This window comes from Garra rufa, chromosome 1 (genome assembly GCF_049309525.1).
Source record: "Garra rufa chromosome 1, GarRuf1.0, whole genome shotgun sequence".
NCBI lineage: Eukaryota > Metazoa > Chordata > Actinopteri > Cypriniformes > Cyprinidae > Garra > Garra rufa.
The window spans coordinates 105,724,659-105,750,591 of record NC_133361.1 but is presented as its reverse complement, the minus strand read 5'-3'; the positions used below and the strand labels follow the sequence as shown (position 1 = coordinate 105,750,591).

Genomic DNA, 25,933 nt, shown 5'->3' with positions numbered 1-25,933 from the left:
GGGATCAGATTTAACTGTGAGAGATGACTAGTGGTTAAAAGAATGAGACATAAAAGAAGATTGGTTTAAATAGATTTGGTTTATTTACAAGGTTCACATAAAAGACTTTAAAACAACACGATAAAACGAGGTAAACGCTGTTAAAAGAATACAGTTCATTTGTCCATACCCTAAAAACAGTCCAAGAATCCCAGTGTGTTGATAAGTCCAATGTGAGTGTCCACCGGTGTATATACAATCCACAGAAAGTGTAATCCAAAGTTTGCAGGTGGTGAATGGAAAGGTGAGCTCTAAAATTAGCAACTCCTCAATCCAACAGTTTGGTGACTGTCCTTTGTTTGTCATGCTGCTCTCTTATACAGTTGTACTTCCTGCTTCCTGTCATGTGTCTAGTCACATGGCAGGCCAACCATCCATTTTTTAAAGACACACACTCACTTAAAATGTTAAGAGTAATAAAATGGCCTAAAAAACATGTAAAACACTTAAAACTCTATAATACATTTAAATGATTGTAATAAATAGAGCGGTAAAACACGTCTTTCTAAAAGCCAGCATATTATATAAATAGTGAAGAAAAGGCAAAAGCTTACAGCACCTGGTATTCCCAGGCGGTCTCCCATCCAAGTACTAAGCAGGCCCGACGCTGCTTAGCTTCCGAGATCAGACGAGATCGGGCGCTCTCAGCGCGGTATGGCCGTAAGCGAGGGCTGCTCCAAAAAGTGGGCTATTTAAAGATCAGCCTCCGTAAAAGCCAGCATATTATATAAATAGTGAAGAAAAGGCAAAAGCTTACAGCACCTGGTAATCCCAGGCGGTCTCCCATCCAAGTGTAACAATCGGCCTTATCAGCCGAGTTACAAGACTAAAATGGGGTCAGATTTAACTGTGAGAGATGACTAGTGGTTAAAAGAATGAGACATAAAAGAAGATTGGTTTAAATAGATTTGGTTTATTTACAAGGTTCACATAAAAGACTTTAAAACAACACGATAAAACGAGGTAAACGCTGTTAAAAGAATACAGTTCATTTGTCCATACCCTAAAAACAGTCCAAGAATCCCAGTGTGTTGATAAGTCCAATGTGAGTGTCCACCGGTGTATATACAATCCACAGAAAGTGTAATCCAAAGTTTGCAGGTGGTGAATGGAAAGGTGAGCTCTAAAATTAGCAACTCCTCAATCCAACAGTTTGGTGACTGTCCTTTGTTTGTCATGCTGCTCTCTTATACAGTTGTACTTCCTGCTTCCTGTCATGTGTCTAGTCACATGGCAGGCCAACCATCCATTTTTTAAAGACGCACACTCACTTAAAATGTTAAGAGTAATAAAATGGCCTAAAAAACATGTAAAACACTTAAAACTCTATAATACATTTAAATGATTGTAATAAATAGAGCGGTAAAACACGTCTTTCTAAAAGCCAGCATATTATATAAATAGTGAAGAAAAGGCAAAAGCTTACAGCACCTGGTATTCCCAGGCGGTCTCCCATCCAAGTACTAAGCAGGCCCGACGCTGCTTAGCTTCCGAGATCAGACGAGATCGGGCGCTCTCAGCGCGGTATGGCCGTAAGCGAGGGCTGCTCCAAAAAGTGGGCTATTTAAAGATCAGCCTCCGTAAAAGCCAGCATATTATATAAATAGTGAAGAAAAGGCAAAAGCTTACAGCACCTGGTATTCCCAGGCGGTCTCCCATCCAAGTACTAAGCAGGCCCGACGCTGCTTAGCTTCCGAGATCAGACGAGATCGGGCGCTCTCAGCGCGGTATGGCCGTAAGCGAGGGCTGCTCCAAAAAGTGGGCTATTTAAAGATCAGCCTCCGTAAAAGCCAGCATATTATATAAATAGTGAAGAAAAGGCAAAAGCTTACAGCACCTGGTATTCCCAGGCGGTCTCCCATCCAAGTGTAACAATCGGCCTTATCAGCCGAGTTACAAGACTAAAATGGGATCAGATTTAACTGTGAGAGATGACTAGTGGTTAAAAGAATGAGACATAAAAGAAGATTGGTTTAAATAGATTTGGTTTATTTACAAGGTTCACATAAAAGACTTTAAAACAACACGATAAAACGAGGTAAACGCTGTTAAAAGAATACAGTTCATTTGTCCATACCCTAAAAACAGTCCAAGAATCCCAGTGTGTTGATAAGTCCAATGTGAGTGTCCACCGGTGTATATACAATCCACAGAAAGTGTAATCCAAAGTTTGCAGGTGGTGAATGGAAAGGTGAGCTCTAAAATTAGCAACTCCTCAATCCAACAGTTTGGTGACTGTCCTTTGTTTGTCATGCTGCTCTCTTATACAGTTGTACTTCCTGCTTCCTGTCATGTGTCTAGTCACATGGCAGGCCAACCATCCATTTTTTAAAGACACACACTCACTTAAAATGTTAAGAGTAATAAAATGGCCTAAAAAACATGTAAAACACTTAAAACTCTATAATACATTTAAATGATTGTAATAAATAGAGCGGTAAAACACGTCTTTCTAAAAGCCAGCATATTATATAAATAGTGAAGAAAAGGCAAAAGCTTACAGCACCTGGTATTCCCAGGCGGTCTCCCATCCAAGTACTAAGCAGGCCCGACGCTGCTTAGCTTCCGAGATCAGACGAGATCGGGCGCTCTCAGCGCGGTATGGCCGTAAGCGAGGGCTGCTCCAAAAAGTGGGCTATTTAAAGATCAGCCTCCGTAAAAGCCAGCATATTATATAAATAGTGAAGAAAAGGCAAAAGCTTACAGCACCTGGTAATCCCAGGCGGTCTCCCATCCAAGTGTAACAATCGGCCTTATCAGCCGAGTTACAAGACTAAAATGGGGTCAGATTTAACTGTGAGAGATGACTAGTGGTTAAAAGAATGAGACATAAAAGAAGATTGGTTTAAATAGATTTGGTTTATTTACAAGGTTCACATAAAAGACTTTAAAACAACACGATAAAACGAGGTAAACGCTGTTAAAAGAATACAGTTCATTTGTCCATACCCTAAAAACAGTCCAAGAATCCCAGTGTGTTGATAAGTCCAATGTGAGTGTCCACCGGTGTATATACAATCCACAGAAAGTGTAATCCAAAGTTTGCAGGTGGTGAATGGAAAGGTGAGCTCTAAAATTAGCAACTCCTCAATCCAACAGTTTGGTGACTGTCCTTTGTTTGTCATGCTGCTCTCTTATACAGTTGTACTTCCTGCTTCCTGTCATGTGTCTAGTCACATGGCAGGCCAACCATCCATTTTTTAAAGACGCACACTCACTTAAAATGTTAAGAGTAATAAAATGGCCTAAAAAACATGTAAAACACTTAAAACTCTATAATACATTTAAATGATTGTAATAAATAGAGCGGTAAAACACGTCTTTCTAAAAGCCAGCATATTATATAAATAGTGAAGAAAAGGCAAAAGCTTACAGCACCTGGTATTCCCAGGCGGTCTCCCATCCAAGTACTAAGCAGGCCCGACGCTGCTTAGCTTCCGAGATCAGACGAGATCGGGCGCTCTCAGCGCGGTATGGCCGTAAGCGAGGGCTGCTCCAAAAAGTGGGCTATTTAAAGATCAGCCTCCGTAAAAGCCAGCATATTATATAAATAGTGAAGAAAAGGCAAAAGCTTACAGCACCTGGTATTCCCAGGCGGTCTCCCATCCAAGTACTAAGCAGGCCCGACGCTGCTTAGCTTCCGAGATCAGACGAGATCGGGCGCTCTCAGCGCGGTATGGCCGTAAGCGAGGGCTGCTCCAAAAAGTGGGCTATTTAAAGATCAGCCTCCGTAAAAGCCAGCATATTATATAAATAGTGAAGAAAAGGCAAAAGCTTACAGCACCTGGTATTCCCAGGCGGTCTCCCATCCAAGTGTAACAATCGGCCTTATCAGCCGAGTTACAAGACTAAAATGGGATCAGATTTAACTGTGAGAGATGACTAGTGGTTAAAAGAATGAGACATAAAAGAAGATTGGTTTAAATAGATTTGGTTTATTTACAAGGTTCACATAAAAGACTTTAAAACAACACGATAAAACGAGGTAAACGCTGTTAAAAGAATACAGTTCATTTGTCCATACCCTAAAAACAGTCCAAGAATCCCAGTGTGTTGATAAGTCCAATGTGAGTGTCCACCGGTGTATATACAATCCACAGAAAGTGTAATCCAAAGTTTGCAGGTGGTGAATGGAAAGGTGAGCTCTAAAATTAGCAACTCCTCAATCCAACAGTTTGGTGACTGTCCTTTGTTTGTCATGCTGCTCTCTTATACAGTTGTACTTCCTGCTTCCTGTCATGTGTCTAGTCACATGGCAGGCCAACCATCCATTTTTTAAAGACACACACTCACTTAAAATGTTAAGAGTAATAAAATGGCCTAAAAAACATGTAAAACACTTAAAACTCTATAATACATTTAAATGATTGTAATAAATAGAGCGGTAAAACACGTCTTTCTAAAAGCCAGCATATTATATAAATAGTGAAGAAAAGGCAAAAGCTTACAGCACCTGGTATTCCCAGGCGGTCTCCCATCCAAGTACTAAGCAGGCCCGACGCTGCTTAGCTTCCGAGATCAGACGAGATCGGGCGCTCTCAGCGCGGTATGGCCGTAAGCGAGGGCTGCTCCAAAAAGTGGGCTATTTAAAGATCAGCCTCCGTAAAAGCCAGCATATTATATAAATAGTGAAGAAAAGGCAAAAGCTTACAGCACCTGGTATTCCCAGGCGGTCTCCCATCCAAGTGTAACAATCGGCCTTATCAGCCGAGTTACAAGACTAAAATGGGATCAGATTTAACTGTGAGAGATGACTAGTGGTTAAAAGAATGAGACATAAAAGAAGATTGGTTTAAATAGATTTGGTTTATTTACAAGGTTCACATAAAAGACTTTAAAACAACACGATAAAACGAGGTAAACGCTGTTAAAAGAATACAGTTCATTTGTCCATACCCTAAAAACAGTCCAAGAATCCCAGTGTGTTGATAAGTCCAATGTGAGTGTCCACCGGTGTATATACAATCCACAGAAAGTGTAATCCAAAGTTTGCAGGTGGTGAATGGAAAGGTGAGCTCTAAAATTAGCAACTCCTCAATCCAACAGTTTGGTGACTGTCCTTTGTTTGTCATGCTGCTCTCTTATACAGTTGTACTTCCTGCTTCCTGTCATGTGTCTAGTCACATGGCAGGCCAACCATCCATTTTTTAAAGACACACACTCACTTAAAATGTTAAGAGTAATAAAATGGCCTAAAAAACATGTAAAACACTTAAAACTCTATAATACATTTAAATGATTGTAATAAATAGAGCGGTAAAACACGTCTTTCTAAAAGCCAGCATATTATATAAATAGTGAAGAAAAGGCAAAAGCTTACAGCACCTGGTATTCCCAGGCGGTCTCCCATCCAAGTACTAAGCAGGCCCGACGCTGCTTAGCTTCCGAGATCAGACGAGATCGGGCGCTCTCAGCGCGGTATGGCCGTAAGCGAGGGCTGCTCCAAAAAGTGGGCTATTTAAAGATCAGCCTCCGTAAAAGCCAGCATATTATATAAATAGTGAAGAAAAGGCAAAAGCTTACAGCACCTGGTAATCCCAGGCGGTCTCCCATCCAAGTGTAACAATCGGCCTTATCAGCCGAGTTACAAGACTAAAATGGGGTCAGATTTAACTGTGAGAGATGACTAGTGGTTAAAAGAATGAGACATAAAAGAAGATTGGTTTAAATAGATTTGGTTTATTTACAAGGTTCACATAAAAGACTTTAAAACAACACGATAAAACGAGGTAAACGCTGTTAAAAGAATACAGTTCATTTGTCCATACCCTAAAAACAGTCCAAGAATCCCAGTGTGTTGATAAGTCCAATGTGAGTGTCCACCGGTGTATATACAATCCACAGAAAGTGTAATCCAAAGTTTGCAGGTGGTGAATGGAAAGGTGAGCTCTAAAATTAGCAACTCCTCAATCCAACAGTTTGGTGACTGTCCTTTGTTTGTCATGCTGCTCTCTTATACAGTTGTACTTCCTGCTTCCTGTCATGTGTCTAGTCACATGGCAGGCCAACCATCCATTTTTTAAAGACGCACACTCACTTAAAATGTTAAGAGTAATAAAATGGCCTAAAAAACATGTAAAACACTTAAAACTCTATAATACATTTAAATGATTGTAATAAATAGAGCGGTAAAACACGTCTTTCTAAAAGCCAGCATATTATATAAATAGTGAAGAAAAGGCAAAAGCTTACAGCACCTGGTATTCCCAGGCGGTCTCCCATCCAAGTACTAAGCAGGCCCGACGCTGCTTAGCTTCCGAGATCAGACGAGATCGGGCGCTCTCAGCGCGGTATGGCCGTAAGCGAGGGCTGCTCCAAAAAGTGGGCTATTTAAAGATCAGCCTCCGTAAAAGCCAGCATATTATATAAATAGTGAAGAAAAGGCAAAAGCTTACAGCACCTGGTAATCCCAGGCGGTCTCCCATCCAAGTGTAACAATCGGCCTTATCAGCCGAGTTACAAGACTAAAATGGGGTCAGATTTAACTGTGAGAGATGACTAGTGGTTAAAAGAATGAGACATAAAAGAAGATTGGTTTAAATAGATTTGGTTTATTTACAAGGTTCACATAAAAGACTTTAAAACAACACGATAAAACGAGGTAAACGCTGTTAAAAGAATACAGTTCATTTGTCCATACCCTAAAAACAGTCCAAGAATCCCAGTGTGTTGATAAGTCCAATGTGAGTGTCCACCGGTGTATATACAATCCACAGAAAGTGTAATCCAAAGTTTGCAGGTGGTGAATGGAAAGGTGAGCTCTAAAATTAGCAACTCCTCAATCCAACAGTTTGGTGACTGTCCTTTGTTTGTCATGCTGCTCTCTTATACAGTTGTACTTCCTGCTTCCTGTCATGTGTCTAGTCACATGGCAGGCCAACCATCCATTTTTTAAAGACACACACTCACTTAAAATGTTAAGAGTAATAAAATGGCCTAAAAAACATGTAAAACACTTAAAACTCTATAATACATTTAAATGATTGTAATAAATAGAGCGGTAAAACACGTCTTTCTAAAAGCCAGCATATTATATAAATAGTGAAGAAAAGGCAAAAGCTTACAGCACCTGGTATTCCCAGGCGGTCTCCCATCCAAGTACTAAGCAGGCCCGACGCTGCTTAGCTTCCGAGATCAGACGAGATCGGGCGCTCTCAGCGCGGTATGGCCGTAAGCGAGGGCTGCTCCAAAAAGTGGGCTATTTAAAGATCAGCCTCCGTAAAAGCCAGCATATTATATAAATAGTGAAGAAAAGGCAAAAGCTTACAGCACCTGGTAATCCCAGGCGGTCTCCCATCCAAGTGTAACAATCGGCCTTATCAGCCGAGTTACAAGACTAAAATGGGGTCAGATTTAACTGTGAGAGATGACTAGTGGTTAAAAGAATGAGACATAAAAGAAGATTGGTTTAAATAGATTTGGTTTATTTACAAGGTTCACATAAAAGACTTTAAAACAACACGATAAAACGAGGTAAACGCTGTTAAAAGAATACAGTTCATTTGTCCATACCCTAAAAACAGTCCAAGAATCCCAGTGTGTTGATAAGTCCAATGTGAGTGTCCACCGGTGTATATACAATCCACAGAAAGTGTAATCCAAAGTTTGCAGGTGGTGAATGGAAAGGTGAGCTCTAAAATTAGCAACTCCTCAATCCAACAGTTTGGTGACTGTCCTTTGTTTGTCATGCTGCTCTCTTATACAGTTGTACTTCCTGCTTCCTGTCATGTGTCTAGTCACATGGCAGGCCAACCATCCATTTTTTAAAGACACACACTCACTTAAAATGTTAAGAGTAATAAAATGGCCTAAAAAACATGTAAAACACTTAAAACTCTATAATACATTTAAATGATTGTAATAAATAGAGCGGTAAAACACGTCTTTCTAAAAGCCAGCATATTATATAAATAGTGAAGAAAAGGCAAAAGCTTACAGCACCTGGTATTCCCAGGCGGTCTCCCATCCAAGTACTAAGCAGGCCCGACGCTGCTTAGCTTCCGAGATCAGACGAGATCGGGCGCTCTCAGCGCGGTATGGCCGTAAGCGAGGGCTGCTCCAAAAAATGGGCTATTTAAAGATCAGCCTCCGTAAAAGCCAGCATATTATATAAATAGTGAAGAAAAGGCAAAAGCTTACAGCACCTGGTATTCCCAGGCGGTCTCCCATCCAAGTACTAAGCAGGCCCGACGCTGCTTAGCTTCCGAGATCAGACGAGATCGGGCGCTCTCAGCGCGGTATGGCCGTAAGCGAGGGCTGCTCCAAAAAGTGGGCTATTTAAAGATCAGCCTCCGTAAAAGCCAGCATATTATATAAATAGTGAAGAAAAGGCAAAAGCTTACAGCACCTGGTATTCCCAGGCGGTCTCCCATCCAAGTACTAAGCAGGCCCGACGCTGCTTAGCTTCCGAGATCAGACGAGATCGGGCGCTCTCAGCGCGGTATGGCCGTAAGCGAGGGCTGCTCCAAAAAGTGGGCTATTTAAAGATCAGCCTCCGTAAAAGCCAGCATATTATATAAATAGTGAAGAAAAGGCAAAAGCTTACAGCACCTGGTAATCCCAGGCGGTCTCCCATCCAAGTGTAACAATCGGCCTTATCAGCCGAGTTACAAGACTAAAATGGGGTCAGATTTAACTGTGAGAGATGACTAGTGGTTAAAAGAATGAGACATAAAAGAAGATTGGTTTAAATAGATTTGGTTTATTTACAAGGTTCACATAAAAGACTTTAAAACAACACGATAAAACGAGGTAAACGCTGTTAAAAGAATACAGTTCATTTGTCCATACCCTAAAAACAGTCCAAGAATCCCAGTGTGTTGATAAGTCCAATGTGAGTGTCCACCGGTGTATATACAATCCACAGAAAGTGTAATCCAAAGTTTGCAGGTGGTGAATGGAAAGGTGAGCTCTAAAATTAGCAACTCCTCAATCCAACAGTTTGGTGACTGTCCTTTGTTTGTCATGCTGCTCTCTTATACAGTTGTACTTCCTGCTTCCTGTCATGTGTCTAGTCACATGGCAGGCCAACCATCCATTTTTTAAAGACGCACACTCACTTAAAATGTTAAGAGTAATAAAATGGCCTAAAAAACATGTAAAACACTTAAAACTCTATAATACATTTAAATGATTGTAATAAATAGAGCGGTAAAACACGTCTTTCTAAAAGCCAGCATATTATATAAATAGTGAAGAAAAGGCAAAAGCTTACAGCACCTGGTATTCCCAGGCGGTCTCCCATCCAAGTACTAAGCAGGCCCGACGCTGCTTAGCTTCCGAGATCAGACGAGATCGGGCGCTCTCAGCGCGGTATGGCCGTAAGCGAGGGCTGCTCCAAAAAGTGGGCTATTTAAAGATCAGCCTCCGTAAAAGCCAGCATATTATATAAATAGTGAAGAAAAGGCAAAAGCTTACAGCACCTGGTAATCCCAGGCGGTCTCCCATCCAAGTGTAACAATCGGCCTTATCAGCCGAGTTACAAGACTAAAATGGGGTCAGATTTAACTGTGAGAGATGACTAGTGGTTAAAAGAATGAGACATAAAAGAAGATTGGTTTAAATAGATTTGGTTTATTTACAAGGTTCACATAAAAGACTTTAAAACAACACGATAAAACGAGGTAAACGCTGTTAAAAGAATACAGTTCATTTGTCCATACCCTAAAAACAGTCCAAGAATCCCAGTGTGTTGATAAGTCCAATGTGAGTGTCCACCGGTGTATATACAATCCACAGAAAGTGTAATCCAAAGTTTGCAGGTGGTGAATGGAAAGGTGAGCTCTAAAATTAGCAACTCCTCAATCCAACAGTTTGGTGACTGTCCTTTGTTTGTCATGCTGCTCTCTTATACAGTTGTACTTCCTGCTTCCTGTCATGTGTCTAGTCACATGGCAGGCCAACCATCCATTTTTTAAAGACACACACTCACTTAAAATGTTAAGAGTAATAAAATGGCCTAAAAAACATGTAAAACACTTAAAACTCTATAATACATTTAAATGATTGTAATAAATAGAGCGGTAAAACACGTCTTTCTAAAAGCCAGCATATTATATAAATAGTGAAGAAAAGGCAAAAGCTTACAGCACCTGGTATTCCCAGGCGGTCTCCCATCCAAGTACTAAGCAGGCCCGACGCTGCTTAGCTTCCGAGATCAGACGAGATCGGGCGCTCTCAGCGCGGTATGGCCGTAAGCGAGGGCTGCTCCAAAAAATGGGCTATTTAAAGATCAGCCTCCGTAAAAGCCAGCATATTATATAAATAGTGAAGAAAAGGCAAAAGCTTACAGCACCTGGTATTCCCAGGCGGTCTCCCATCCAAGTACTAAGCAGGCCCGACGCTGCTTAGCTTCCGAGATCAGACGAGATCGGGCGCTCTCAGCGCGGTATGGCCGTAAGCGAGGGCTGCTCCAAAAAGTGGGCTATTTAAAGATCAGCCTCCGTAAAAGCCAGCATATTATATAAATAGTGAAGAAAAGGCAAAAGCTTACAGCACCTGGTATTCCCAGGCGGTCTCCCATCCAAGTACTAAGCAGGCCCGACGCTGCTTAGCTTCCGAGATCAGACGAGATCGGGCGCTCTCAGCGCGGTATGGCCGTAAGCGAGGGCTGCTCCAAAAAGTGGGCTATTTAAAGATCAGCCTCCGTAAAAGCCAGCATATTATATAAATAGTGAAGAAAAGGCAAAAGCTTACAGCACCTGGTAATCCCAGGCGGTCTCCCATCCAAGTGTAACAATCGGCCTTATCAGCCGAGTTACAAGACTAAAATGGGGTCAGATTTAACTGTGAGAGATGACTAGTGGTTAAAAGAATGAGACATAAAAGAAGATTGGTTTAAATAGATTTGGTTTATTTACAAGGTTCACATAAAAGACTTTAAAACAACACGATAAAACGAGGTAAACGCTGTTAAAAGAATACAGTTCATTTGTCCATACCCTAAAAACAGTCCAAGAATCCCAGTGTGTTGATAAGTCCAATGTGAGTGTCCACCGGTGTATATACAATCCACAGAAAGTGTAATCCAAAGTTTGCAGGTGGTGAATGGAAAGGTGAGCTCTAAAATTAGCAACTCCTCAATCCAACAGTTTGGTGACTGTCCTTTGTTTGTCATGCTGCTCTCTTATACAGTTGTACTTCCTGCTTCCTGTCATGTGTCTAGTCACATGGCAGGCCAACCATCCATTTTTTAAAGACGCACACTCACTTAAAATGTTAAGAGTAATAAAATGGCCTAAAAAACATGTAAAACACTTAAAACTCTATAATACATTTAAATGATTGTAATAAATAGAGCGGTAAAACACGTCTTTCTAAAAGCCAGCATATTATATAAATAGTGAAGAAAAGGCAAAAGCTTACAGCACCTGGTATTCCCAGGCGGTCTCCCATCCAAGTACTAAGCAGGCCCGACGCTGCTTAGCTTCCGAGATCAGACGAGATCGGGCGCTCTCAGCGCGGTATGGCCGTAAGCGAGGGCTGCTCCAAAAAGTGGGCTATTTAAAGATCAGCCTCCGTAAAAGCCAGCATATTATATAAATAGTGAAGAAAAGGCAAAAGCTTACAGCACCTGGTAATCCCAGGCGGTCTCCCATCCAAGTGTAACAATCGGCCTTATCAGCCGAGTTACAAGACTAAAATGGGGTCAGATTTAACTGTGAGAGATGACTAGTGGTTAAAAGAATGAGACATAAAAGAAGATTGGTTTAAATAGATTTGGTTTATTTACAAGGTTCACATAAAAGACTTTAAAACAACACGATAAAACGAGGTAAACGCTGTTAAAAGAATACAGTTCATTTGTCCATACCCTAAAAACAGTCCAAGAATCCCAGTGTGTTGATAAGTCCAATGTGAGTGTCCACCGGTGTATATACAATCCACAGAAAGTGTAATCCAAAGTTTGCAGGTGGTGAATGGAAAGGTGAGCTCTAAAATTAGCAACTCCTCAATCCAACAGTTTGGTGACTGTCCTTTGTTTGTCATGCTGCTCTCTTATACAGTTGTACTTCCTGCTTCCTGTCATGTGTCTAGTCACATGGCAGGCCAACCATCCATTTTTTAAAGACACACACTCACTTAAAATGTTAAGAGTAATAAAATGGCCTAAAAAACATGTAAAACACTTAAAACTCTATAATACATTTAAATGATTGTAATAAATAGAGCGGTAAAACACGTCTTTCTAAAAGCCAGCATATTATATAAATAGTGAAGAAAAGGCAAAAGCTTACAGCACCTGGTATTCCCAGGCGGTCTCCCATCCAAGTACTAAGCAGGCCCGACGCTGCTTAGCTTCCGAGATCAGACGAGATCGGGCGCTCTCAGCGCGGTATGGCCGTAAGCGAGGGCTGCTCCAAAAAGTGGGCTATTTAAAGATCAGCCTCCGTAAAAGCCAGCATATTATATAAATAGTGAAGAAAAGGCAAAAGCTTACAGCACCTGGTATTCCCAGGCGGTCTCCCATCCAAGTACTAAGCAGGCCCGACGCTGCTTAGCTTCCGAGATCAGACGAGATCGGGCGCTCTCAGCGCGGTATGGCCGTAAGCGAGGGCTGCTCCAAAAAGTGGGCTATTTAAAGATCAGCCTCCGTAAAAGCCAGCATATTATATAAATAGTGAAGAAAAGGCAAAAGCTTACAGCACCTGGTAATCCCAGGCGGTCTCCCATCCAAGTGTAACAATCGGCCTTATCAGCCGAGTTACAAGACTAAAATGGGGTCAGATTTAACTGTGAGAGATGACTAGTGGTTAAAAGAATGAGACATAAAAGAAGATTGGTTTAAATAGATTTGGTTTATTTACAAGGTTCACATAAAAGACTTTAAAACAACACGATAAAACGAGGTAAACGCTGTTAAAAGAATACAGTTCATTTGTCCATACCCTAAAAACAGTCCAAGAATCCCAGTGTGTTGATAAGTCCAATGTGAGTGTCCACCGGTGTATATACAATCCACAGAAAGTGTAATCCAAAGTTTGCAGGTGGTGAATGGAAAGGTGAGCTCTAAAATTAGCAACTCCTCAATCCAACAGTTTGGTGACTGTCCTTTGTTTGTCATGCTGCTCTCTTATACAGTTGTACTTCCTGCTTCCTGTCATGTGTCTAGTCACATGGCAGGCCAACCATCCATTTTTTAAAGACACACACTCACTTAAAATGTTAAGAGTAATAAAATGGCCTAAAAAACATGTAAAACACTTAAAACTCTATAATACATTTAAATGATTGTAATAAATAGAGCGGTAAAACACGTCTTTCTAAAAGCCAGCATATTATATAAATAGTGAAGAAAAGGCAAAAGCTTACAGCACCTGGTATTCCCAGGCGGTCTCCCATCCAAGTACTAAGCAGGCCCGACGCTGCTTAGCTTCCGAGATCAGACGAGATCGGGCGCTCTCAGCGCGGTATGGCCGTAAGCGAGGGCTGCTCCAAAAAGTGGGCTATTTAAAGATCAGCCTCCGTAAAAGCCAGCATATTATATAAATAGTGAAGAAAAGGCAAAAGCTTACAGCACCTGGTATTCCCAGGCGGTCTCCCATCCAAGTACTAAGCAGGCCCGACGCTGCTTAGCTTCCGAGATCAGACGAGATCGGGCGCTCTCAGCGCGGTATGGCCGTAAGCGAGGGCTGCTCCAAAAAGTGGGCTATTTAAAGATCAGCCTCCGTAAAAGCCAGCATATTATATAAATAGTGAAGAAAAGGCAAAAGCTTACAGCACCTGGTATTCCCAGGCGGTCTCCCATCCAAGTGTAACAATCGGCCTTATCAGTCGAGTTACAAGACTAAAATGGGATCAGATTTAACTGTGAGAGATGACTAGTGGTTAAAAGAATGAGACATAAAAGAAGATTGGTTTAAATAGATTTGGTTTATTTACAAGGTTCACATAAAAGACTTTAAAACAACACGATAAAACGAGGTAAACGCTGTTAAAAGAATACAGTTCATTTGTCCATACCCTAAAAACAGTCCAAGAATCCCAGTGTGTTGATAAGTCCAATGTGAGTGTCCACCGGTGTATATACAATCCACAGAAAGTGTAATCCAAAGTTTGCAGGTGGTGAATGGAAAGGTGAGCTCTAAAATTAGCAACTCCTCAATCCAACAGTTTGGTGACTGTCCTTTGTTTGTCATGCTGCTCTCTTATACAGTTGTACTTCCTGCTTCCTGTCATGTGTCTAGTCACATGGCAGGCCAACCATCCATTTTTTAAAGACACACACTCACTTAAAATGTTAAGAGTAATAAAATGGCCTAAAAAACATGTAAAACACTTAAAACTCTATAATACATTTAAATGATTGTAATAAATAGAGCGGTAAAACACGTCTTTCTAAAAGCCAGCATATTATATAAATAGTGAAGAAAAGGCAAAAGCTTACAGCACTTGGTATTCCCAGGCGGTCTCCCATCCAAGTACTAAGCAGGCCCGACGCTGCTTAGCTTCCGAGATCAGACGAGATCGGGCGCTCTCAGCGCGGTATGGCCGTAAGCGAGGGCTGCTCCAAAAAGTGGGCTATTTAAAGATCAGCCTCCGTAAAAGCCAGCATATTATATAAATAGTGAAGAAAAGGCAAAAGCTTACAGCACCTGGTAATCCCAGGCGGTCTCCCATCCAAGTGTAACAATCGGCCTTATCAGCCGAGTTACAAGACTAAAATGGGGTCAGATTTAACTGTGAGAGATGACTAGTGGTTAAAAGAATGAGACATAAAAGAAGATTGGTTTAAATAGATTTGGTTTATTTACAAGGTTCACATAAAAGACTTTAAAACAACACGATAAAACGAGGTAAACGCTGTTAAAAGAATACAGTTCATTTGTCCATACCCTAAAAACAGTCCAAGAATCCCAGTGTGTTGATAAGTCCAATGTGAGTGTCCACCGGTGTATATACAATCCACAGAAAGTGTAATCCAAAGTTTGCAGGTGGTGAATGGAAAGGTGAGCTCTAAAATTAGCAACTCCTCAATCCAACAGTTTGGTGACTGTCCTTTGTTTGTCATGCTGCTCTCTTATACAGTTGTACTTCCTGCTTCCTGTCATGTGTCTAGTCACATGGCAGGCCAACCATCCATTTTTTAAAGACACACACTCACTTAAAATGTTAAGAGTAATAAAATGGCCTAAAAAACATGTAAAACACTTAAAACTCTATAATACATTTAAATGATTGTAATAAATAGAGCGGTAAAACACGTCTTTCTAAAAGCCAGCATATTATATAAATAGTGAAGAAAAGGCAAAAGCTTACAGCACCTGGTATTCCCAGGCGGTCTCCCATCCAAGTACTAAGCAGGCCCGACGCTGCTTAGCTTCCGAGATCAGACGAGATCGGGCGCTCTCAGCACGGTATGGCCGTAAGCGAGGGCTGCTCCAAAAAGTGGGCTATTTAAAGATCAGCCTCCGTAAAAGCCAGCATATTATATAAATAGTGAAGAAAAGGCAAAAGCTTACAGCACCGGGTATTCCCAGGCGGTCTCCCATCCAAGTACTAAGCAGGCCCGACGCTGCTTAGCTTCCGAGATCAGACGAGATCGGGCGCTCTCAGCGCGGTATGGCCGTAAGCGAGGACTGCTCCAAAAAGTGGGCTATTTAAAGATCAGCCTCCGTAAAAGCCAGCATATTATATAAATAGTGAAGAAAAGGCAAAAGCTTACAGCACCTGGTATTCCCAGGCGGTCTCCCATCCAAGTACTAAGCAGGCCCGACGCTGCTTAGCTTCCGAGATCAGACGAGATCGGGCGCTCTCAGCGCGGTATGGCCGTAAGCGAGGGCAGCTCCAAAAAGTGGGCTATTTAAAGATCAGCCTCCGTAAAAGCCAGCATATTATATAAATAGTGAAGAAAAGGCAAAAGCTTACAGCACCTGGTAATCCCAGGCGGTCTCCCATCCAAGTGTAACAATCGGCCTTATCAGCCGAGTTACAAGACTAAAATGGGGTCAGATTTAACTGTGAGAGATGACTAGTGGTTAAAAGAATGAGACATAAAAGAAGATTGGTTTAAATAGATTTGGTTTATTTACAAGGTTCACATAAAAGACTTTAAAACAACACGATAAAACGAGGTAAACGCTGTTAAAAGAATACAGTTCATTTGTCCATACCCTAAAAACAGTCCAAGAATCCCAGTGTGTTGATAAGTCCAATGTGAGTGTCCACCGGTGTATATACAATCCACAGAAAGTGTAATCCAAAGTTTGCAGGTGGTGAATGGAAAGGTGAGCTCTAAAATTAGCAACTCCTCAATCCAACAGTTTGGTGACTGTCCTTTGTTTGTCATGCTGCTCTCTTATACAGTTGTACTTCCTGCTTCCTGTCATGTGTCTAGTCACATGGCAGGCCAACCATCCATTTTTTAAAGACACACACTCACTTAAAATGTTAAGAGTAATAAAATGGCCTAAAAAACATGTAAAACACTTAAAACTCTATAATACATTTAAATGATTGTAATAAATAGAGCGGTAAAACACGTCTTTCTAAAAGCCAGCATATTATATAAATAGTGAAGAAAAGGCAAAAGCTTACAGCACCTGGTATTCCCAGGCGGTCTCCCATCCAAGTACTAAGCAGGCCCGACGCTGCTTAGCTTCCGAGATCAGACGAGATCGGGCGCTCTCAGCGCGGAATGACCGTAAGCGAGGGCTGCTCCAAAAAGTGGGCTATTTAAAGATCAGCCTCCGTAAAAGCCAGCATATTATATAAATAGTGAAGAAAAGGCAAAAGCTTACAGCACCTGGTATTCCCAGGCGGTCTCCCATCCAAGTGTAACAATCGGCCTTATCAGCCGAGTTACAAGACTAAAATGGGATCAGATTTAACTGTGAGAGATGACTAGTGGTTAAAAGAATGAGACATAAAAGAAGATTGGTTTAAATAGATTTGGTTTATTTACAAGGTTCACATAAAAGACTTTAAAACAACACGATAAAACGAGGTAAACGCTGTTAAAAGAATACAGTTCATTTGTCCATACCCTAAAAACAGTCCAAGAATCCCAGTGTGTTGATAAGTCCAATGTGAGTGTCCACCGGTGTATATACAATCCACAGAAAGTGTAATCCAAAGTTTGCAGGTGGTGAATGGAAAGGTGAGCTCTAAAATTAGCAACTCCTCAATCCAACAGTTTGGTGACTGTCCTTTGTTTGTCATGCTGCTCTCTTATACAGTTGTACTTCCTGCTTCCTGTCATGTGTCTAGTCACATGGCAGGCCAACCATCCATTTTTTAAAGACACACACTCACTTAAAATGTTAAGAGTAATAAAATGGCCTAAAAAACATGTAAAACACTTAAAACTCTATAATACATTTAAATGATTGTAATAAATAGAGCGGTAAAACACGTCTTTCTAAAAGCCAGCATATTATATAAATAGTGAAGAAAAGGCAAAAGCTTACAGCACCTGGTATTCCCAGGCGGTCTCCCATCCAAGTACTAAGCAGGCCCGACGCTGCTTAGCTTCCGAGATCAGACGAGATCGGGCGCTCTCAGCGCGGTATGGCCGTAAGCGAGGGCTGCTCCAAAAAGTGGGCTATTTAAAGATCAGCCTCCGTAAAAGCCAGCATATTATATAAATAGTGAAGAAAAGGCAAAAGCTTACAGCACCTGGTAATCCCAGGCGGTCTCCCATCCAAGTGTAACAATCGGCCTTATCAGCCGAGTTACAAGACTAAAATGGGGTCAGATTTAACTGTGAGAGATGACTAGTGGTTAAAAGAATGAGACATAAAAGAAGATTGGTTTAAATAGATTTGGTTTATTTACAAGGTTCACATAAAAGACTTTAAAACAACACGATAAAACGAGGTAAACGCTGTTAAAAGAATACAGTTCATTTGTCCATACCCTAAAAACAGTCCAAGAATCCCAGTGTGTTGATAAGTCCAATGTGAGTGTCCACCGGTGTATATACAATCCACAGAAAGTGTAATCCAAAGTTTGCAGGTGGTGAATGGAAAGGTGAGCTCTAAAATTAGCAACTCCTCAATCCAACAGTTTGGTGACTGTCCTTTGTTTGTCATGCTGCTCTCTTATACAGTTGTACTTCCTGCTTCCTGTCATGTGTCTAGTCACATGGCAGGCCAACCATCCATTTTTTAAAGACGCACACTCACTTAAAATGTTAAGAGTAATAAAATGGCCTAAAAAACATGTAAAACACTTAAAACTCTATAATACATTTAAATGATTGTAATAAATAGAGCGGTAAAACACGTCTTTCTAAAAGCCAGCATATTATATAAATAGTGAAGAAAAGGCAAAAGCTTACAGCACCTGGTATTCCCAGGCGGTCTCCCATCCAAGTACTAAGCAGGCCCGACGCTGCTTAGCTTCCGAGATCAGACGAGATCGGGCGCTCTCAGCGCGGTATGGCCGTAAGCGAGGGCTGCTCCAAAAAGTGGGCTATTTAAAGATCAGCCTCCGTAAAAGCCAGCATATTATATAAATAGTGAAGAAAAGGCAAAAGCTTACAGCACCTGGTAATCCCAGGCGGTCTCCCATCCAAGTGTAACAATCGGCCTTATCAGCCGAGTTACAAGACTAAAATGGGGTCAGATTTAACTGTGAGAGATGACTAGTGGTTAAAAGAATGAGACATAAAAGAAGATTGGTTTAAATAGATTTGGTTTATTTACAAGGTTCACATAAAAGACTTTAAAACAACACGATAAAACGAGGTAAACGCTGTTAAAAGAATACAGTTCATTTGTCCATACCCTAAAAACAGTCCAAGAATCCCAGTGTGTTGATAAGTCCAATGTGAGTGTCCACCGGTGTATATACAATCCACAGAAAGTGTAATCCAAAGTTTGCAGGTGGTGAATGGAAAGGTGAGCTCTAAAATTAGCAACTCCTCAATCCAACAGTTTGGTGACTGTCCTTTGTTTGTCATGCTGCTCTCTTATACAGTTGTACTTCCTGCTTCCTGTCATGTGTCTAGTCACATGGCAGGCCAACCATCCATTTTTTAAAGACACACACTCACTTAAAATGTTAAGAGTAATAAAATGGCCTAAAAAACATGTAAAACACTTAAAACTCTATAATACATTTAAATGATTGTAATAAATAGAGCGGTAAAACACGTCTTTCTAAAAGCCAGCATATTATATAAATAGTGAAGAAAAGGCAAAAGCTTACAGCACCTGGTATTCCCAGGCGGTCTCCCATCCAAGTACTAAGCAGGCCCGACGCTGCTTAGCTTCCGAGATCAGACGAGATCGGGCGCTCTCAGCGCGGAATGACCGTAAGCGAGGGCTGCTCCAAAAAGTGGGCTATTTAAAGATCAGCCTCCGTAAAAGCCAGCATATTATATAAATAGTGAAGAAAAGGCAAAAGCTTACAGCACCTGGTATTCCCAGGCGGTCTCCCATCCAAGTGTAACAATCGGCCTTATCAGCCGAGTTACAAGACTAAAATGGGATCAGATTTAACTGTGAGAGATGACTAGTGGTTAAAAGAATGAGACATAAAAGAAGATTGGTTTAAATAGATTTGGTTTATTTACAAGGTTCACATAAAAGACTTTAAAACAACACGATAAAACGAGGTAAACGCTGTTAAAAGAATACAGTTCATTTGTCCATACCCTAAAAACAGTCCAAGAATCCCAGTGTGTTGATAAGTCCAATGTGAGTGTCCACCGGTGTATATACAATCCACAGAAAGTGTAATCCAAAGTTTGCAGGTGGTGAATGGAAAGGTGAGCTCTAAAATTAGCAACTCCTCAATCCAACAGTTTGGTGACTGTCCTTTGTTTGTCATGCTGCTCTCTTATACAGTTGTACTTCCTGCTTCCTGTCATGTGTCTAGTCACATGGCAGGCCAACCATCCATTTTTTAAAGACACACACTCACTTAAAATGTTAAGAGTAATAAAATGGCCTAAAAAACATGTAAAACACTTAAAACTCTATAATACATTTAAATGATTGTAATAAATAGAGCGGTAAAACACGTCTTTCTAAAAGCCAGCATATTATATAAATAGTGAAGAAAAGGCAAAAGCTTACAGCACCTGGTATTCCCAGGCGGTCTCCCATCCAAGTACTAAGCAGGCCCGACGCTGCTTAGCTTCCGAGATCAGACGAGATCGGGCGCTCTCAGCGCGGTATGGCCGTAAGCGAGGGCTGCTCCAAAAAGTGGGCTATTTAAAGATCAGCCTCCGTAAAAGCCAGCATATTATATAAATAGTGAAGAAAAGGCAAAAGCTTACAGCACCTGGTAATCCCAGGCGGTCTCCCATCCAAGTGTAACAATCGGCCTTATCAGCCGAGTTACAAGACTAAAATGGGGTCAGATTTAACTGTGAGAGATGACTAGTGGTTAAAAGAATGAGACATAAAAGAAGATTGGTTTAAATAGATTTGGTTTATTTACAAGGTTCACATAAAAGACTTTAAAACAACACGATAAAACGAGGTAAACGCTGTTAAAAGAATACAGTTCATTTGTCCATACCCTAAAAACAGTCCAAGAATCCCAGTGTGTTGATAAATCCAATGTGAGTGTCCACCGGTGTATATACAATCCACAGAAAGTGTAATCCAAAGTTTGCAGGTGGTGAATGGAAAGGTGAGCTCTAAAATTAGCAACTCCTCAATCCAACAGTTTGGTGACTGTCCTTTGTTTGTCATGCTGCTCTCTTATACAGTTGTACTTCCTGCTTCCTGTCATGTGTCTAGTCACATGGCAGGCCAACCATCCATTTTTTAAAGACGCACACTCACTTAAAATGTTAAGAGTAATAAAATGGCCTAAAAAACATGTAAAACACTTAAAACTCTATAATACATTTAAATGATTGTAATAAATAGAGCGGTAAAACACGTCTTTCTAAAAGCCAGCATATTATATAAATAGTGAAGAAAAGGCAAAAGCTTACAGCACCTGGTATTCCCAGGCGGTCTCCCATCCAAGTACTAAGCAGGCCCGACGCTGCTTAGCTTCCGAGATCAGACGAGATCGGGCGCTCTCAGCGCGGTATGGCCGTAAGCGAGGGCTGCTCCAAAAAGTGGGCTATTTAAAGATCAGCCTCCGTAAAAGCCAGCATATTATATAAATAGTGAAGAAAAGGCAAAAGCTTACAGCACCTGGTAATCCCAGGCGGTCTCCCATCCAAGTGTAACAATCGGCCTTATCAGCCGAGTTACAAGACTAAAATGGGGTCAGATTTAACTGTGAGAGATGACTAGTGGTTAAAAGAATGAGACATAAAAGAAGATTGGTTTAAATAGATTTGGTTTATTTACAAGGTTCACATAAAAGACTTTAAAACAACACGATAAAACGAGGTAAACGCTGTTAAAAGAATACAGTTCATTTGTCCATACCCTAAAAACAGTCCAAGAATCCCAGTGTGTTGATAAGTCCAATGTGAGTGTCCACCGGTGTATATACAATCCACAGAAAGTGTAATCCAAAGTTTGCAGGTGGTGAATGGAAAGGTGAGCTCTAAAATTAGCAACTCCTCAATCCAACAGTTTGGTGACTGTCCTTTGTTTGTCATGCTGCTCTCTTATACAGTTGTACTTCCTGCTTCCTGTCATGTGTCTAGTCACATGGCAGGCCAACCATCCATTTTTTAAAGACACACACTCACTTAAAATGTTAAGAGTAATAAAATGGCCTAAAAAACATGTAAAACACTTAAAACTCTATAATACATTTAAATGATTGTAATAAATAGAGCGGTAAAACACGTCTTTCTAAAAGCCAGCATATTATATAAATAGTGAAGAAAAGGCAAAAGCTTACAGCACCTGGTATTCCCAGGCGGTCTCCCATCCAAGTACTAAGCAGGCCCGACGCTGCTTAGCTTCCGAGATCAGACGAGATCGGGCGCTCTCAGCACGGTATGGCCGTAAGCGAGGGCTGCTCCAAAAAGTGGGCTATTTAAAGATCAGCCTCCGTAAAAGCCAGCATATTATATAAATAGTGAAGAAAAGGCAAAAGCTTACAGCACCGGGTATTCCCAGGCGGTCTCCCATCCAAGTACTAAGCAGGCCCGACGCTGCTTAGCTTCCGAGATCAGACGAGATCGGGCGCTCTCAGCGCGGTATGGCCGTAAGCGAGGACTGCTCCAAAAAGTGGGCTATTTAAAGATCAGCCTCCGTAAAAGCCAGCATATTATATAAATAGTGAAGAAAAGGCAAAAGCTTACAGCACCTGGTATTCCCAGGCGGTCTCCCATCCAAGTACTAAGCAGGCCCGACGCTGCTTAGCTTCCGAGATCAGACGAGATCGGGCGCTCTCAGCGCGGTATGGCCGTAAGCGAGGGCAGCTCCAAAAAGTGGGCTATTTAAAGATCAGCCTCCGTAAAAGCCAGCATATTATATAAATAGTGAAGAAAAGGCAAAAGCTTACAGCACCTGGTAATCCCAGGCGGTCTCCCATCCAAGTGTAACAATCGGCCTTATCAGCCGAGTTACAAGACTAAAATGGGGTCAGATTTAACTGTGAGAGATGACTAGTGGTTAAAAGAATGAGACATAAAAGAAGATTGGTTTAAATAGATTTGGTTTATTTACAAGGTTCACATAAAAGACTTTAAAACAACACGATAAAACGAGGTAAACGCTGTTAAAAGAATACAGTTCATTTGTCCATACCCTAAAAACAGTCCAAGAATCCCAGTGTGTTGATAAGTCCAATGTGAGTGTCCACCGGTGTATATACAATCCACAGAAAGTGTAATCCAAAGTTTGCAGGTGGTGAATGGAAAGGTGAGCTCTAAAATTAGCAACTCCTCAATCCAACAGTTTGGTGACTGTCCTTTGTTTGTCATGCTGCTCTCTTATACAGTTGTACTTCCTGCTTCCTGTCATGTGTCTAGTCACATGGCAGGCCAACCATCCATTTTTTAAAGACACACACTCACTTAAAATGTTAAGAGTAATAAAATGGCCTAAAAAACATGTAAAACACTTAAAACTCTATAATACATTTAAATGATTGTAATAAATAGAGCGGTAAAACACGTCTTTCTAAAAGCCAGCATATTATATAAATAGTGAAGAAAAGGCAAAAGCTTACAGCACCTGGTATTCCCAGGCGGTCTCCCATCCAAGTACTAAGCAGGCCCGACGCTGCTTAGCTTCCGAGATCAGACGAGATCGGGCGCTCTCAGCGCGGAATGACCGTAAGCGAGGGCTGCTCCAAAAAGTGGGCTATTTAAAGATCAGCCTCCGTAAAAGCCAGCATATTATATAAATAGTGAAGAAAAGGCAAAAGCTTACAGCACCTGGTATTCCCAGGCGGTCTCCCATCCAAGTGTAACAATCGGCCTTATCAGCCGAGTTACAAGACTAAAATGGGATCAGATTTAACTGTGAGAGATGACTAGTGGTTAAAAGAATGAGACATAAAAGAAGATTGGTTTAAATAGATTTGGTTTATTTACAAGGTTCACATAAAAGACTTTAAAACAACACGATAAAACGAGGTAAACGCTGTTAAAAGAATACAGTTCATTTGTCCATACCCTAAAAACAGTCCAAGAATCCCAGTGTGTTGATAAGTCCAATGTGAGTGTCCACCGGTGTATATACAATCCACAGAAAGTGTAATCCAAAGTTTGCAGGTGGTGAATGGAAAGGTGAGCTCTAAAATTAGCAACTCCTCAATCCAACAGTTTGGTGACTGTCCTTTGTTTGTCATGCTGCTCTCTTATACAGTTGTACTTCCTGCTTCCTGTCATGTGTCTAGTCACATGGCAGGCCAACCATCCATTTTTTAAAGACACACACTCACTTAAAATGTTAAGAGTAATAAAATGGCCTAAAAAACATGTAAAACACTTAAAACTCTATAATACATTTAAATGATTGTAATAAATAGAGCGGTAAAACACGTCTTTCTAAAAGCCAGCATATTATATAAATAGTGAAGAAAAGGCAAAAGCTTACAGCACCTGGTATTCCCAGGCGGTCTCCCATCCAAGTACTAAGCAGGCCCGACGCTGCTTAGCTTCCGAGATCAGACGAGATCGGGCGCTCTCAGCGCGGTATGGCCGTAAGCGAGGGCTGCTCCAAAAAGTGGGCTATTTAAAGATCAGCCTCCGTAAAAGCCAGCATATTATATAAATAGTGAAGAAAAGGCAAAAGCTTACAGCACCTGGTAATCCCAGGCGGTCTCCCATCCAAGTGTAACAATCGGCCTTATCAGCCGAGTTACAAGACTAAAATGGGGTCAGATTTAACTGTGAGAGATGACTAGTGGTTAAAAGAATGAGACATAAAAGAAGATTGGTTTAAATAGATTTGGTTTATTTACAAGGTTCACATAAAAGACTTTAAAACAACACGATAAAACGAGGTAAACGCTGTTAAAAGAATACAGTTCATTTGTCCATACCCTAAAAACAGTCCAAGAATCCCAGTGTGTTGATAAGTCCAATGTGAGTGTCCACCGGTGTATATACAATCCACAGAAAGTGTAATCCAAAGTTTGCAGGTGGTGAATGGAAAGGTGAGCTCTAAAATTAGCAACTCCTCAATCCAACAGTTTGGTGACTGTCCTTTGTTTGTCATGCTGCTCTCTTATACAGTTGTACTTCCTGCTTCCTGTCATGTGTCTAGTCACATGGCAGGCCAACCATCCATTTTTTAAAGACGCACACTCACTTAAAATGTTAAGAGTAATAAAATGGCCTAAAAAACATGTAAAACACTTAAAACTCTATAATACATTTAAATGATTGTAATAAATAGAGCGGTAAAACACGTCTTTCTAAAAGCCAGCATATTATATAAATAGTGAAGAAAAGGCAAAAGCTTACAGCACCTGGTATTCCCAGGCGGTCTCCCATCCAAGTACTAAGCAGGCCCGACGCTGCTTAGCTTCCGAGATCAGACGAGATCGGGCGCTCTCAGCGCGGTATGGCCGTAAGCGAGGGCTGCTCCAAAAAGTGGGCTATTTAAAGATCAGCCTCCGTAAAAGCCAGCATATTATATAAATAGTGAAGAAAAGGCAAAAGCTTACAGCACCTGGTAATCCCAGGCGGTCTCCCATCCAAGTGTAACAATCGGCCTTATCAGCCGAGTTACAAGACTAAAATGGGGTCAGATTTAACTGTGAGAGATGACTAGTGGTTAAAAGAATGAGACATAAAAGAAGATTGGTTTAAATAGATTTGGTTTATTTACAAGGTTCACATAAAAGACTTTAAAACAACACGATAAAACGAGGTAAACGCTGTTAAAAGAATACAGTTCATTTGTCCATACCCTAAAAACAGTCCAAGAATCCCAGTGTGTTGATAAGTCCAATGTGAGTGTCCACCGGTGTATATACAATCCACAGAAAGTGTAATCCAAAGTTTGCAGGTGGTGAATGGAAAGGTGAGCTCTAAAATTAGCAACTCCTCAATCCAACAGTTTGGTGACTGTCCTTTGTTTGTCATGCTGCTCTCTTATACAGTTGTACTTCCTGCTTCCTGTCATGTGTCTAGTCACATGGCAGGCCAACCATCCATTTTTTAAAGACACACACTCACTTAAAATGTTAAGAGTAATAAAATGGCCTAAAAAACATGTAAAACACTTAAAACTCTATAATACATTTAAATGATTGTAATAAATAGAGCGGTAAAACACGTCTTTCTAAAAGCCAGCATATTATATAAATAGTGAAGAAAAGGCAAAAGCTTACAGCACCTGGTATTCCCAGGCGGTCTCCCATCCAAGTACTAAGCAGGCCCGACGCTGCTTAGCTTCCGAGATCAGACGAGATCGGGCGCTCTCAGCGCGGAATGACCGTAAGCGAGGGCTGCTCCAAAAAGTGGGCTATTTAAAGATCAGCCTCCGTAAAAGCCAGCATATTATATAAATAGTGAAGAAAAGGCAAAAGCTTACAGCACCTGGTATTCCCAGGCGGTCTCCCA

The 25,933-nt window shown here is 41.1% G+C and overlaps 39 non-coding genes across 39 annotated transcripts; all 39 read right to left on the bottom strand.

Moving 5' to 3' along the window:
• Nucleotides 1-586: 586 nt before the first annotated feature.
• On the bottom strand, nucleotides 587-705 carry LOC141301966 (5S ribosomal RNA). Its single transcript, XR_012342267.1, has one exon. It is a non-coding gene; the product is annotated as a 5S ribosomal RNA (ribosomal RNA).
• Nucleotides 706-1,458: 753 nt separating this feature from the next.
• LOC141301959 (5S ribosomal RNA) lies at nucleotides 1,459-1,577 on the bottom strand. The gene has a single exon (XR_012342266.1). It is a non-coding gene; the product is annotated as a 5S ribosomal RNA (ribosomal RNA).
• An 84-nt stretch (nucleotides 1,578-1,661) lies between these two features.
• On the bottom strand, nucleotides 1,662-1,780 carry LOC141301952 (5S ribosomal RNA). The gene has a single exon (XR_012342265.1). It is a non-coding gene; the product is annotated as a 5S ribosomal RNA (ribosomal RNA).
• Nucleotides 1,781-2,533: 753 nt separating this feature from the next.
• Nucleotides 2,534-2,652, bottom strand: LOC141301945 (5S ribosomal RNA). The gene has a single exon (XR_012342264.1). It is a non-coding gene; the product is annotated as a 5S ribosomal RNA (ribosomal RNA).
• Nucleotides 2,653-3,405: 753 nt separating this feature from the next.
• Nucleotides 3,406-3,524, bottom strand: LOC141301938 (5S ribosomal RNA). Its single transcript, XR_012342263.1, has one exon. It is a non-coding gene; the product is annotated as a 5S ribosomal RNA (ribosomal RNA).
• An 84-nt stretch (nucleotides 3,525-3,608) lies between these two features.
• Nucleotides 3,609-3,727, bottom strand: LOC141301933 (5S ribosomal RNA). Its single transcript, XR_012342262.1, has one exon. It is a non-coding gene; the product is annotated as a 5S ribosomal RNA (ribosomal RNA).
• A 753-nt stretch (nucleotides 3,728-4,480) lies between these two features.
• LOC141301925 (5S ribosomal RNA) lies at nucleotides 4,481-4,599 on the bottom strand. Its single transcript, XR_012342261.1, has one exon. It is a non-coding gene; the product is annotated as a 5S ribosomal RNA (ribosomal RNA).
• A 753-nt stretch (nucleotides 4,600-5,352) lies between these two features.
• LOC141301918 (5S ribosomal RNA) lies at nucleotides 5,353-5,471 on the bottom strand. The gene has a single exon (XR_012342259.1). It is a non-coding gene; the product is annotated as a 5S ribosomal RNA (ribosomal RNA).
• A 753-nt stretch (nucleotides 5,472-6,224) lies between these two features.
• Nucleotides 6,225-6,343, bottom strand: LOC141301907 (5S ribosomal RNA). The gene has a single exon (XR_012342257.1). It is a non-coding gene; the product is annotated as a 5S ribosomal RNA (ribosomal RNA).
• Nucleotides 6,344-7,096: 753 nt separating this feature from the next.
• Nucleotides 7,097-7,215, bottom strand: LOC141301901 (5S ribosomal RNA). Its single transcript, XR_012342256.1, has one exon. It is a non-coding gene; the product is annotated as a 5S ribosomal RNA (ribosomal RNA).
• A 753-nt stretch (nucleotides 7,216-7,968) lies between these two features.
• On the bottom strand, nucleotides 7,969-8,087 carry LOC141301894 (5S ribosomal RNA). Its single transcript, XR_012342255.1, has one exon. It is a non-coding gene; the product is annotated as a 5S ribosomal RNA (ribosomal RNA).
• An 84-nt stretch (nucleotides 8,088-8,171) lies between these two features.
• On the bottom strand, nucleotides 8,172-8,290 carry LOC141301887 (5S ribosomal RNA). The gene has a single exon (XR_012342254.1). It is a non-coding gene; the product is annotated as a 5S ribosomal RNA (ribosomal RNA).
• An 84-nt stretch (nucleotides 8,291-8,374) lies between these two features.
• Nucleotides 8,375-8,493, bottom strand: LOC141301879 (5S ribosomal RNA). The gene has a single exon (XR_012342251.1). It is a non-coding gene; the product is annotated as a 5S ribosomal RNA (ribosomal RNA).
• A 753-nt stretch (nucleotides 8,494-9,246) lies between these two features.
• Nucleotides 9,247-9,365, bottom strand: LOC141301872 (5S ribosomal RNA). Its single transcript, XR_012342250.1, has one exon. It is a non-coding gene; the product is annotated as a 5S ribosomal RNA (ribosomal RNA).
• Nucleotides 9,366-10,118: 753 nt separating this feature from the next.
• On the bottom strand, nucleotides 10,119-10,237 carry LOC141301862 (5S ribosomal RNA). Its single transcript, XR_012342249.1, has one exon. It is a non-coding gene; the product is annotated as a 5S ribosomal RNA (ribosomal RNA).
• Nucleotides 10,238-10,321: 84 nt separating this feature from the next.
• On the bottom strand, nucleotides 10,322-10,440 carry LOC141301856 (5S ribosomal RNA). The gene has a single exon (XR_012342248.1). It is a non-coding gene; the product is annotated as a 5S ribosomal RNA (ribosomal RNA).
• Nucleotides 10,441-10,524: 84 nt separating this feature from the next.
• On the bottom strand, nucleotides 10,525-10,643 carry LOC141301851 (5S ribosomal RNA). Its single transcript, XR_012342246.1, has one exon. It is a non-coding gene; the product is annotated as a 5S ribosomal RNA (ribosomal RNA).
• Nucleotides 10,644-11,396: 753 nt separating this feature from the next.
• Nucleotides 11,397-11,515, bottom strand: LOC141301844 (5S ribosomal RNA). The gene has a single exon (XR_012342245.1). It is a non-coding gene; the product is annotated as a 5S ribosomal RNA (ribosomal RNA).
• Nucleotides 11,516-12,268: 753 nt separating this feature from the next.
• Nucleotides 12,269-12,387, bottom strand: LOC141301829 (5S ribosomal RNA). Its single transcript, XR_012342243.1, has one exon. It is a non-coding gene; the product is annotated as a 5S ribosomal RNA (ribosomal RNA).
• An 84-nt stretch (nucleotides 12,388-12,471) lies between these two features.
• LOC141301824 (5S ribosomal RNA) lies at nucleotides 12,472-12,590 on the bottom strand. Its single transcript, XR_012342241.1, has one exon. It is a non-coding gene; the product is annotated as a 5S ribosomal RNA (ribosomal RNA).
• A 753-nt stretch (nucleotides 12,591-13,343) lies between these two features.
• On the bottom strand, nucleotides 13,344-13,462 carry LOC141301817 (5S ribosomal RNA). The gene has a single exon (XR_012342240.1). It is a non-coding gene; the product is annotated as a 5S ribosomal RNA (ribosomal RNA).
• Nucleotides 13,463-13,546: 84 nt separating this feature from the next.
• LOC141301810 (5S ribosomal RNA) lies at nucleotides 13,547-13,665 on the bottom strand. Its single transcript, XR_012342239.1, has one exon. It is a non-coding gene; the product is annotated as a 5S ribosomal RNA (ribosomal RNA).
• A 753-nt stretch (nucleotides 13,666-14,418) lies between these two features.
• Nucleotides 14,419-14,537, bottom strand: LOC141318475 (5S ribosomal RNA). Its single transcript, XR_012352790.1, has one exon. It is a non-coding gene; the product is annotated as a 5S ribosomal RNA (ribosomal RNA).
• A 753-nt stretch (nucleotides 14,538-15,290) lies between these two features.
• On the bottom strand, nucleotides 15,291-15,409 carry LOC141317515 (5S ribosomal RNA). Its single transcript, XR_012351890.1, has one exon. It is a non-coding gene; the product is annotated as a 5S ribosomal RNA (ribosomal RNA).
• An 84-nt stretch (nucleotides 15,410-15,493) lies between these two features.
• Nucleotides 15,494-15,612, bottom strand: LOC141314164 (5S ribosomal RNA). The gene has a single exon (XR_012350101.1). It is a non-coding gene; the product is annotated as a 5S ribosomal RNA (ribosomal RNA).
• An 84-nt stretch (nucleotides 15,613-15,696) lies between these two features.
• LOC141301804 (5S ribosomal RNA) lies at nucleotides 15,697-15,815 on the bottom strand. The gene has a single exon (XR_012342238.1). It is a non-coding gene; the product is annotated as a 5S ribosomal RNA (ribosomal RNA).
• A 753-nt stretch (nucleotides 15,816-16,568) lies between these two features.
• On the bottom strand, nucleotides 16,569-16,687 carry LOC141318065 (5S ribosomal RNA). The gene has a single exon (XR_012352404.1). It is a non-coding gene; the product is annotated as a 5S ribosomal RNA (ribosomal RNA).
• Nucleotides 16,688-17,440: 753 nt separating this feature from the next.
• Nucleotides 17,441-17,559, bottom strand: LOC141301792 (5S ribosomal RNA). The gene has a single exon (XR_012342235.1). It is a non-coding gene; the product is annotated as a 5S ribosomal RNA (ribosomal RNA).
• Nucleotides 17,560-18,312: 753 nt separating this feature from the next.
• On the bottom strand, nucleotides 18,313-18,431 carry LOC141301785 (5S ribosomal RNA). Its single transcript, XR_012342234.1, has one exon. It is a non-coding gene; the product is annotated as a 5S ribosomal RNA (ribosomal RNA).
• Nucleotides 18,432-19,184: 753 nt separating this feature from the next.
• Nucleotides 19,185-19,303, bottom strand: LOC141318063 (5S ribosomal RNA). The gene has a single exon (XR_012352402.1). It is a non-coding gene; the product is annotated as a 5S ribosomal RNA (ribosomal RNA).
• Nucleotides 19,304-20,056: 753 nt separating this feature from the next.
• Nucleotides 20,057-20,175, bottom strand: LOC141301777 (5S ribosomal RNA). Its single transcript, XR_012342233.1, has one exon. It is a non-coding gene; the product is annotated as a 5S ribosomal RNA (ribosomal RNA).
• A 753-nt stretch (nucleotides 20,176-20,928) lies between these two features.
• LOC141301770 (5S ribosomal RNA) lies at nucleotides 20,929-21,047 on the bottom strand. Its single transcript, XR_012342231.1, has one exon. It is a non-coding gene; the product is annotated as a 5S ribosomal RNA (ribosomal RNA).
• A 753-nt stretch (nucleotides 21,048-21,800) lies between these two features.
• On the bottom strand, nucleotides 21,801-21,919 carry LOC141317514 (5S ribosomal RNA). The gene has a single exon (XR_012351889.1). It is a non-coding gene; the product is annotated as a 5S ribosomal RNA (ribosomal RNA).
• An 84-nt stretch (nucleotides 21,920-22,003) lies between these two features.
• Nucleotides 22,004-22,122, bottom strand: LOC141314153 (5S ribosomal RNA). The gene has a single exon (XR_012350100.1). It is a non-coding gene; the product is annotated as a 5S ribosomal RNA (ribosomal RNA).
• Nucleotides 22,123-22,206: 84 nt separating this feature from the next.
• On the bottom strand, nucleotides 22,207-22,325 carry LOC141301764 (5S ribosomal RNA). The gene has a single exon (XR_012342230.1). It is a non-coding gene; the product is annotated as a 5S ribosomal RNA (ribosomal RNA).
• A 753-nt stretch (nucleotides 22,326-23,078) lies between these two features.
• Nucleotides 23,079-23,197, bottom strand: LOC141318062 (5S ribosomal RNA). The gene has a single exon (XR_012352401.1). It is a non-coding gene; the product is annotated as a 5S ribosomal RNA (ribosomal RNA).
• A 753-nt stretch (nucleotides 23,198-23,950) lies between these two features.
• Nucleotides 23,951-24,069, bottom strand: LOC141301749 (5S ribosomal RNA). Its single transcript, XR_012342227.1, has one exon. It is a non-coding gene; the product is annotated as a 5S ribosomal RNA (ribosomal RNA).
• A 753-nt stretch (nucleotides 24,070-24,822) lies between these two features.
• Nucleotides 24,823-24,941, bottom strand: LOC141301742 (5S ribosomal RNA). Its single transcript, XR_012342225.1, has one exon. It is a non-coding gene; the product is annotated as a 5S ribosomal RNA (ribosomal RNA).
• A 753-nt stretch (nucleotides 24,942-25,694) lies between these two features.
• Nucleotides 25,695-25,813, bottom strand: LOC141318061 (5S ribosomal RNA). The gene has a single exon (XR_012352400.1). It is a non-coding gene; the product is annotated as a 5S ribosomal RNA (ribosomal RNA).
• Between the last annotated feature and the right edge of the window lie 120 nt (nucleotides 25,814-25,933).